Genomic DNA, 6,209 nt, shown 5'->3' on the forward strand with positions numbered 1-6,209 from the left:
GAGTCCATTCTCGGGCCCTGCTTGTGGCTCTGGCCTTTCTTCTTCTTTTTTTAATGACCAATTTTTAGTTTTGGAGAAAAAGGCAAAAGAATGTGAATTTGAGATTTATAGAAAAAAACCAAAAAAGCTATTGATTAGTAGGATATCAATTAGATAACTGACAGTTTGACTCAGTTGACCAAACCTAATGGATTTTAAAGATATGGTGTCTCACCATAGCTACAAAACTACTTCCGAGAGTAATAATTCTTCTTTCAAAAGGTCTCCGCAGTGCCTGAAAACAGAGCTCAAAGAACCTCCCTTCTCCTTGCCTAGTCAATTCATCTTTTAAAAGTTTTATTCTGGAGGTTCTCTTAGCTTTTCTTAGTCTGCTTAAATCAGGGGCTAGACTTGCCTTAGACTCCTTTCCCAATAGAAATAAGAGGCCCTGCACATGTCCAGGAGGTATAGAAAAGGGAGTGAACACTCTCCTTACAATAAGGGTTTATCCATCTGAGTAGTTAATGCTCTTCCTTCTGACTTTGACTTGACCCAAGATTCTTACTTGTTCCACTTTACATGACCACCAAAATCCATGACATTCTAACTTGTTTCTCATTATCTCTTGCCTGTACTATACTCATTGCCTCTAGTTTGTCTCATTATGATGTCACTAACATTATGATCAGATGACCTCCCCTTTTCAAAAACATGAAATGATTCGCTAGTGCAGAGGTCGATAAACCATTGCCAGTGGATCAAATCCAGCTTCCTGCTTTGACATGGCTTGTGAACTAAGAATGGTTTTTACACATAACATTTGTAATGCATTTGTTGGTAGGCACACTAATTTTGAGCCTCAATTAAATAAAATGTGATCCCCCAAAAGAATTTCATACAGTAGGCTTATATTACAAAAAAGTACTATTATGCTGAGCGAAATAAGTTAGACAGAGAAAGTAGAAAACCATATGATTTCAACGATACGTGGTATATAAAACTGAAAACAACAAAAGAACAAAACAAACAAATGAAGAAACAAAAACTCATAGACCCAGACAATAGTTTAGTGGTTACCAGAGGGCAAAGGGGGAGGGGGATGGTAGATGTGGGTAAAGGGGATCCAATATATGGTGATGGAAAGAGAACTGAGTCTGGGTGGTGAACATACAATGTGATTTATAGATGATTTATTACAGAATTGTACACCTGAAATCTATGTAACTTTACTAACAATTGTCACCCCAATAAACTTTAATTAAAAAAATACTCTATTATTTTTATTATTACATTTTGAATTCCATTATGAAAATTTGTTTTCTGTCTTGTTGTATAAGTACTACTTACATGATGCCTTTGATTTTGCTTCTCATCCTGCAAAGCCTAAAACATTTGCTATCTGAATATTTATAGAAAAAGTTTGCTGACCTGAGCTTTAGCACATTCAGAGTAAATTCATATTCTTTAACACGAGGCTCAAGAATCTACCAGATTTTTCCTCAACCTCTTTATAGTCTGATCTTTGACCCCAACCTTTACTTTCACTGATCTATTTATTATTCTACATTTTCCTTCCTGTTTACTTTGTTCTGTTCTCTTTTCCTGAATGTCATTCCCCTTCCATCTCTTGATATTAAAATCCTTCCTTTTCTACAAGGTCTTCCAGGATTTCCACTGTCTGATTATATATATTCTCCTTATATGTTCTGTTGCACAATGTAACTCAAGTATAATCAGTCTTCAGCTAATCAGGGCAATAAGACTATATGTGTGTTCAGTGCAAAAGTGGAGGAGGAGATAACATAGGCTGTAACAGTCAAAATATTGTTCGAAGTGGATTTGATGTAAACTTATTTGGCTACAGTTACATCCGATACACAGAGAGCACATTTATTACTTGTCTTTCCAGCAGCCATTCACCCACCTTCCAACCACAGTCTGATTTCCAGTCTTAGGCCACATGATCTGAGAAGAACTCTAGCATCAATCTAAGGGAAAGTGCATGACTGTGGCTTAAGCCAATCAGAATACCCGTATTACATTCCCTTTTGCAAAGTGGTCAAGGTGGACATACAATGTAGTACAATTAAGTTCACGAACTCATCCTAGAAAAAGTGCTACATACCTCATTGCTGAATATCACTACTGTCACCTTCAAAGTACTCCCCTTGGGAAGTTATGCACTGAAGCCAGCACCTAGTCCACCCTTCAAAGCAATTTTGGAACTCTTTCTGGAATGGCCATCAGAGCTGTCATTGTATTACCCTTGATGTCCTGAATGTCATCAAAATGTCTTCCTTTCAATATTTCCTTTATCTTCTTGTAAAGAAAGAAGTCATTGGGGGCCAGATCAGGTGAGTAGGGAGGGTGTTCCAATACGGTTATTTGTTCACTGGCTAAAAACTCCCTCACAGACAGTGTCATGTGAGCTGGTACATTGTCATGATGCAAGTGCCATGAAATGTTGGCAAAAAGTTCAGGTCGTCTAACTTTTTCATGCAGCCTTTTCAGCACTTTTAAATAGTAAACTTAGTTAACTGTTTATCCAGTTGGTACAAATTCATAATGAATAATCCCTCTGATATCAAAAAAAGGTTAGCAACATTGTTGCAACAAATTCGCGAACTTAATTGCAGATTTAATGTAAGACCTAGGTTGATCCACAGTGAATCTTGGGATCTTTTCTTGGAATATTTGGAAATCTGAAGTGGAAATATGCAGCCGAGGGCAACCATCTTGCAACCAGGATGGGAGAAACTGCCTGAGAATGGAGTCCGAATAAAGGAAGTGGAGCCAGAATTGGAGCCAGAAAAACAGAAAGCTGATAACATCTTTTGGTCCTTGATATCCAGCCACATCTGAAACTTAGACTTAATTATCGACCTTAAGTTTAGCTTGCCACTCACTTCCTTTTTCTGATTAACTAGTTTGGGTGGGGGTTTCTCTAATTAAACCATAAAATCCTGGTAAAAGAATATATCTTTCAATCTGTAAATGTCATTCCAAAGTATGACAATACAAATATAGTTATCTGGATGAGAGCATATCTTAAGTATCTCATGCAGGATGTTGGTTGTGATACTCTGTGCTTCCACAGTTCTATTACTGCTATTCTTTTCTTCTCTACTAAGCAAACTTGCAATGTCATTCAAAGGGTAATAAAATAAATTCAATTTTTTAAAATTTAAAAACAAATGAATCATTTGACCCCCGTTCCATATGAAATTCAAAATAACAGTTATCTACATGTAATTGGAAAGAGATGGGTTGTTACCATGTTGACATAATGTGGCAAGTATGTAGTTCATAACAATATATAGAGGTTTTCCCTGCTTCATCACTATTTTCATGTTTTAAAAATATAGCTATATATACACACATATGTGTGCATCTATATTTACCATGTTTGATCTTAAAACTAGTTCAAATCAGTGCTGACTTACTGAGAATTAATTGTATTGCATAGAATAGATAGGTGATACATGGGAATAACAGGAAAATACCCTTAAAACTAGAAATTGTCCTCCTAGCCATAATGCAATGACAGAGACTAGATTTACCCTCCTACCTTAAACAACTAGAAAATTGGATAAAATAGAGAAAACAATGGTTTTCGGACATTGGCCAACAAGCAGCTCAGGGATAGCAGTCCCTGAGATCAGGGAACAAATGAGGTGAAAGACCAGTGAGTATCCCAGCTCACAGGCCACACTAATCAAGCCCAATGATCTCAGTGGATTGAGGAGCCAGACTGAGAGTTTGAGGAGACCAAAGCAACTACTACCACGTATGGGGCAAACATCAGAGAAGAGAGAGCTGCGCACAGGTTGGTGCTTTCAGAGATTTGCAGAGAAGCCCGCTTGTCTGAGTGTGAGGATCTACAAGGCTGAGGAAAGAACCCCAGGAAAGGGGCACAAGGAAAAAAATCCCTGGAGGGTTATTTACACAGGGCTGAGAATAGTCCACGTTCCCACAGGCACTGGCTAAAGTCCTCAAAAGGGCACTGTCTCAGTAGTGAGGTCAAATTAGCCTTAGACTCAAGGCTCCTTTGACAAAACACATCAATGGATGCCTGAGGCTGGGGATAGAAGTGGAAGATTTACATCAAAAGGGCACAAAAGGACGTTTTTTTGAGTAATGGAAATGTTCTAAAACTGGATTGTGGTGATGATTGCACAAGTGTATAAATTTACTAAAAATCATTCAAATATGCCTATCCAATGGGTGTATTTTATATAATATAAATGATATGTCAATAAAGCAATTAATAAACACACACTCTGTGGATACCCCCTATGGCGCTGACGCCATCTTCAAATATCTTTTATAATTTGTGCTGTGATTTGGGTATGTGACCGTGTCTCTTCCAGTTGACTGTTAAGTTCATTGAGGATAAGAACTGCATTTTAAATACCTTTGTAACTTCTATAGTGGTCAACTGGGTTCCCTGCACATAAAAAAATGCTCAGTAAATATTTGTTTAGTGTTTTATGACATATTTCTTGCTTCCTGGATTTCTAGCTTTGGCTCTTCTTTGCTAGATCAACTTTATTGCATCCCATATTCTACTACCACCAATACTAGGAATATAAAGATATTATTTGCCCATGAATACATTTTGTTTTTTTACACTGTTATAGTGTAAAGGCCTGTTAGAGGTCATTGGGCAGCAGGGTCTAAAAGGGCAGACAAATTGAGCAAGAGACAGGACCAATTTTATGTCTTATTACATCAAATGTAACCAATGAAGTGTGAAAAGGGGGAGGAGAGAAGAGGATGGTGGCATTTTAAACATATTGTTGCATTTACTCAAAGTATTCCTTCCTATTTTCCAAAGGATATTTTTACTTTAAAAGGAGAAAAATATAAACATCTGATTTTTACATCCGATTTAAACATCCGATTCATGGCATACAAAAGAAAAAAAAATTTAATTCTTCCCAGAAACCAGAAAGTCTACAAAAGGACACACCTTGTCCCAATATGATATCAAAACACACATAAAGAAACTCATAAAAACCACTGCAAATATAGAATTGCTCTGACCCAAAATTCTTGGGGGAAAAATAAAACCAAAAAAACATGACTGTTCTATGTAAACTAAATGAAAAATAGGGCGTAACTGTGGGCCAAAGTCTTTTGAAACAGATGGAATTACTTCTGCCACCAAAAACAAACCAATCTTGTCCTGAAGTAGTAAATAGATGAATCACATATGCTAATGTTGTCTGAAATTTATATGGAATACCAATCACTTATCTTGATATCATAGTCATGAATTCTTTGACAGTCATCTTTTTCTTTTGTTTTAACTTAGAACAACTTCTGATATCCTACTTTCTCTATTCCTCTCCTGTCCCCCAATCAAAGATAAATAAACCTACCTTATTAAAATAATTATTAGAACTTTAATAATGTCACCTAATAAAGCTGGAGAGAAGAACTGAAAGTAGATAGTAAAAGAAATTTGGAAGATCCATTTCATAGAAATTGACCCATTAATCCATAGCAATGCTACCAGTTGGACCCACATGTGCCGGGAATCTTACTCCCTATACCTCTGTACCAGTGTCCTCTGTATTGAAACTCAGCTTACATGTAAGTCCCTTACCTGCTAGCAGAATAAACATGGCTGACCTCAGACTCCTTTGCCTTATTCTATCCTGTGCATTTCTGGTCTTTTTCGCCTTTACAATTTTCAAGGGAAGAATCCATGGTAAAGTTGCTAAAGTTTTAGCAGGATTTAGATTGAAATTAAGGGGAAAAATGAGGTAACTGAGACTATTCCAGCCCATTTTAATAAAGTTAGTTTGAATTATATTTTAAGACTTAAGCAACTTTCCCATTTATTTACAAGGGATTAATTATGCTATGTATCGTGACTTAAAATAATGAGATAAAGAGTATGCTATAATTCACTTTCACATGAGTTTGCCTTTATGCCGTCTTTTTTGTCTTCTCTCCTGCCCCATAGAATTATTAAGTAAATGAACTTTTGCTGTAAATATTGCATAATGTACCTTGAAATATTGGGGGGAAAAACCTAAAGGTATCAAGTTGTTGATTTTTTAAACTAGAACCTAAGTTTAAAATAAAAACTATTTTAATTTGCTCTGTTGATCCTAATGTATTTAGCAACTTAGCCTCTTTGCTTAAATATAGTTATATACGAGGTATGATAAAAAATATGGTGAATGTTTAAATTAAATAAATTTATTACAGTAAAAGAT

Source organism: Rhinolophus ferrumequinum, chromosome 19 (genome assembly GCF_004115265.2).
Source record: "Rhinolophus ferrumequinum isolate MPI-CBG mRhiFer1 chromosome 19, mRhiFer1_v1.p, whole genome shotgun sequence".
Classification (NCBI taxonomy): domain Eukaryota; kingdom Metazoa; phylum Chordata; class Mammalia; order Chiroptera; family Rhinolophidae; genus Rhinolophus; species Rhinolophus ferrumequinum.